This window comes from Triticum aestivum, chromosome 2B, assembly GCF_018294505.1.
Source record: "Triticum aestivum cultivar Chinese Spring chromosome 2B, IWGSC CS RefSeq v2.1, whole genome shotgun sequence".
NCBI classification, from domain to species: domain Eukaryota; kingdom Viridiplantae; phylum Streptophyta; class Magnoliopsida; order Poales; family Poaceae; genus Triticum; species Triticum aestivum.
The window spans coordinates 713545625-713550495 of record NC_057798.1 but is presented as its reverse complement, the minus strand read 5'-3'; the positions used below and the strand labels follow the sequence as shown (position 1 = coordinate 713550495).

The 4871-nt window shown below is 48.1% G+C and overlaps 1 non-coding gene across 1 annotated transcript; it reads right to left on the bottom strand.

Annotated features, from left to right (window-relative positions):
• Nucleotides 1-4348: 4348 nt before the first annotated feature.
• TRNAD-GUC (transfer RNA aspartic acid (anticodon GUC)) lies at nucleotides 4349-4420 on the bottom strand. The gene has a single exon. It is a non-coding gene; the product is annotated as a tRNA-Asp (tRNA).
• Nucleotides 4421-4871: the final 451 nt, after the last annotated feature.

Below are 4871 nucleotides of genomic sequence, written 5' to 3'. Positions count from 1 at the left end.
CCTATATGGTCCAAGGGCACCAGCCCCAAGAGGCCCATGCGCCAAGATATAAGAAAAAGGGGAGAGTCCTCAAGGGGGAAGGCACCTCCGAGGTGCCTTGGGGAGGATGGACTCCTCCCCCCCCCCCTTGGCCGCACCCCTTCCTTGGAGGAAGGGGCAAGGCTGCGCCTCCCCCCTCTCCCTTGCCCCTATGTAAAGGGAGAGGAGGGAGGGGTGGCCGTACCTGAAGCCTTGGCGCCTCCCTCCCTCCCGTGACACCTCCTCCTCTCCCGCAGATGCTTGGCGAAGCCCTGCAGGATTGCCACGTCCTCCACCACCACCACGCCGTTGTGCTGCTGCTGGATGGAGTCTTCCTCAACCTCTCCCTCTCTCCTTGTTGGATCAAGGCATGGGAGACGTCACCGGGCTGTACGTGTGTTGAACGCGGAGGTGACGTCCGTTCGGCACTAGGATCTCCGGTGATTTGGATCACGACGAGTACGACTCCTTCAACCCCGTTCTCTTGAACGCTTCCGTTTAGCGATCTACAAGGGTATGTAGATGCACTCTCCTTCCCTTCATTGCTGGTTTCTCCTTAGATAGATCTTGGTGACACGTAGGAAAATTTTGAATTTCTGCTACGTTCCCCAACAAAAGATCTAGTACCAAACATTTTAATCCATTCTTCTTCTAGCAATTGAGCACAATTTTCCTTTCCATCATTTTCACAAAAGATATTAAAAAGATTAACCGTATGAGGCAAACTTAATTCCATTTTTTTGTAGTTTTTTATATATACTAAACTAGCGATAAAACAAGAAACAAAAAGATTCGATTGCAAGATCTAAAGATATACCTTCAAGCACTCACCTCCCCGGCAACGGCGCCAGAAAAGAGCTTGATGTCTACTACACAACCTTCTTCTTGTAGACATTGTTGGGCCTCCAAGTGCAAAGGTTTGCAGGACAGTAGCAAATTTCCCTCAAGTGGATGACCTAAGGTTTATCAATCCGTGGGAGGCGTAGGATGAAGATGGTCTCTCTCAAACAACCCTGCAACCAAATAACAAAGAGTCTCTTGTGTCCCCAACACACCCAGTACAATGGTAAATTGTATAGGTGCACTAGTTCGGCGAAGAGATGGTGATACACGTGCAATATGGATGGTATATATAGGTTTTTTTATCTGAAAATATAAAAACAGCAAGGTAACTAATGATAAAAGTGAGCGTAAACAGTATTGCAATGCTAGGAAACAAGGCCTAGGGTTCATACTTTCACTAGTGCAAGTTCCCTCAACAATAATAACATAACCGGATCATATAACTATCCATCAACATGCAACAAAGAGTCACTCCAAAGTCACTAATAGCGGAGAACAACGAAGAGATTATGATAGGGTACGAAACCACCTCAAAGTTATCCTTTCTGATCGATCTATTCAAGAGTCCGTAGTAAAATAACACGAAGCTATTCTTTCCTTCAATCTATCATAGACTTTGTTCTAGAATAACACCTTAAGACACAAATCAACCAAAACCCTAATGTCACCTAGATACTCCAATGTCACCCCAAGTATCTGTGGGCATGATTATACGATATGCTTCACACAATCTCAGATTCATCTATTCAACCAACACAAAGTACTTCAAAGAGTGCCCCAAAGTTTCTACCGGAGAGTCAAGACGAAAACGTGTGCCAACCCCTATGCATAAGTTCACAAGGTGAACCCGCAAGTTGATCACCAAAACATACATCAAGTAGATCACGTGAATATCCCATTTGTCACCACAGATAAGCACGCCAAGACATACATCAAGTGTTCTCAAATCCTTAAAGACTCAATCCGATAAGATAACTTCAAAGGGAAAACTCAATCCATTACAAGAGAGTAGAGGGGGAGAAACATCATAAGATCCAACTATAATAGCAAGCTCGCGATACATCAAGATCATGCCAAATCAAGAACACGAGAGAGAGAGAGAGAGAGAGAGAGAGAGAGAGAAAGAGAGAGAGAGAGAGATCAAACACATAGCTACTGGTACATACCCTTAGCCCCGAGGGTGAACTACTCCCTCCTCATCATGGAGAGCACCAGGATGATGAAGATGACCACCGGTGATGGATTCCCCCTCCGGCAGGGTGCCAGAACGCGCTCCCGAGAGGTTTTTGGTGGCTACATAGGCTTGCGGCGGCGGAACTCCCGATCTATTGTGCTTTCTGAAGGTTTCAGTATTTATAGGAATTTTTGGCGTAGGTCTCACGTCAGGGGGGTTTCCGGGCTGCCCACGAGGCAGGGGGGCGCCCAGGGGGAGTGGGCGCGCGGCCCACCCTCGTGGGCAGCCCGGGACTCTCCTGGCCCAACTCTTTCATTCCATGGGCTTCTTTTGGTCCACAAAAAATCGTCAAAAATTGGCACGTCAATTGGACTCCGTTTGGTATTCCTTTTCTGTAGAACTCAAAAACAAGGGAAAAAACAGAATCTGGCACTGGGCTCTAGGTTAATAGGTTAGTCCCAAAAATGATATAGAAGTGTATAGTAAAGCCCATAAACATCCAAAACGGGTAATATAATAGCATGGAACAATCAAAAATTATAGATACATTGGAGCGTATCAATATACCAAAATGGACGAGCTCGCGGCCGAGGACGACGAGGTGGAGGAGCTTAGTCCTCGTCGGAGCTGACAAGATCGATGAACTTCGACCTCTGATCGTCGCGGATGCGCCACCACTCGTCGTCCTTCTCCTTTGCGGCAAGCTTGGGCGCGACTGCCTGCTTGAGGGTGAGGTCGTCGAGCTCGTCGTTGCGGCGCCGGCGCTCCGCCTCCTCGCGCAAGCTCCGGTCGGCAATGGCGGCCGCTACCGCGTTGAAATCGACCACGAAATCTTCGGGCTCGACGACCCCTCAGCGCTTGGTCTCCTCCGGTACCTGCTTGACGGCGATAACCTCGATCTCCGCTGGCTCCTCCGACCACTCCCTCTTCACGGGGAGAAGCCCCGCGCTGGAAGAGGAAGAGCTCGCGGCCTGGGAAGATCTCGCGGCGGAGGACGAGCCCACAACCGTGCCGACGGTCGTATTCCTCTGTCTCGCGGACGAGGAAGCTCGGCGGTGGCTCGAAGCCCCTGTTCGTCCACTTCCTCACCCCACGCTTCCTCGCGTCGTCCGAGCAGACACGCCGCTCGCGCTCGGGGTCGCCGCCCCCGCCGAAGCTGCTGCCGAAGCCCCGGCCAAAGCTCCACATGCGGTCCCACATGGCGGCCGGAGACGGAAGGGGCTCACTGTCGGCGAGAAATGTGAGGAGGGGGGTCGGAAATTGCGACAAGACGCGGCGGCGGTGGGGACAGGGTTTCGACCCGCATATGCACTGCGAACCCGTAGATATACTGGTTGGGGCGGCGGTTTGCGGGCTGCGATAAAAAAAATTACGGGCCAGGCGAGTATACGGGCTCTGTTTTGGCCAGAAAATTGGGCCGAGCCAATATACTCGCCGGAATTTTGCGGGATCGCGACTTTTGCGGGGTCTGCTAGAGTTGCTCTCAGGTATGGACGAATCAAAATATCAAATCATGCCCAACGACCACTGGAATTTTATCTATCCTTCCCCGCAAAAAGAAAAAAAGAATTTTATCTATCCTTCTTTCAAGATAATGATTCAGACCTGTTGGAACTCCCCAACTGTCCTCGACGGCCGCAAGCTGGTAAGCCACAAGATAGAGAATTCACTTGTTCCTACGTACATCGTTCAAGAGATCCAATGTGACATTGCCATCGATCAATCGGACAAGAAGGGTTTTCGAATTCCATCTATCTCCAGGTTTTGATTCCATCTATCTAGCACATTCGACGAAAGAGCTTGAGTTTGATGTTCTTTCAGGATATCGCAAGAACATGTAGTTTGTAGTTGGCCATTAATAAGTGGTAGCCGAGACAGAGTTGCATAGATGAACAGACAGATAAATTCAGCTCCTAATTCTGCTTTGAGCTAGTAGAGTGCTGGAGGGTATCGCGGGAACATGTGTCATGCCCTTTGCCTATTCGCAAGTCCTTATGAATTCCAGTCATTTTGTTAAGCCTGAGTTCCATAGACAGATAAATTCAGCAGCGTAATCTGAAGAAATGTTCCATGCTGAGCTAGTACTAGAGAGCTGGATTCAGAGGAACAAGGGAATAGTTGTGGGCTGTTATGGACGTCCGGCTGTTATAGTCTGAAGAAATGATCCACAGACAACAGTACGTGCATTTTTTATCTAAAAATGAGTGCCGTTCGTGTTCATATCTGCACCCCCTACCAAAGAACAGTAACTTCTAATCTAAATCAGAAAAGGTGCAGAGCACTATTAGAAATAAATGGGGTTACAAAAAGTAGCGCCGTTGCCGGGGATCGAACCCGGGTCACCCGCGTGACAGGCGGGAATACTTACCACTATACTACAACGACTTCTTTGATTATTTTCGTAAATCACCCTTTTTAGACTTGCGATTTCTAAGGCGCAATGTACTTTTCTGAAAGCGCAGCATGGCCAGAAGTCCAGAACTAATCCGGCAAGTTTACCTCGCATGTAGTAATACGTTTTCTGAAACCATCTATTCGGCGGAATGAATGATGCTAGTACAAACTGGAGAATCAAATGTTGTTATTGGTATTTGGTGGGCAATTTGTCCTCGCATGTAATTTGTTTTATTGAAACGATCTAGTCAGCGGATTGAATGATGTTACAACTAAACCGGAGAATCAATGTTGTTATTGATATTTATATCATTAGTTGTAATCGAATAGCAGCATAACGCGTGGAGAATCGCTAGGCGTGCAACTCAACTAGATGTGTGGATCCATGATTGCTACTAGTACTAAAGTTAGAACACTTATTTTGATACGAAGGAGTATAATC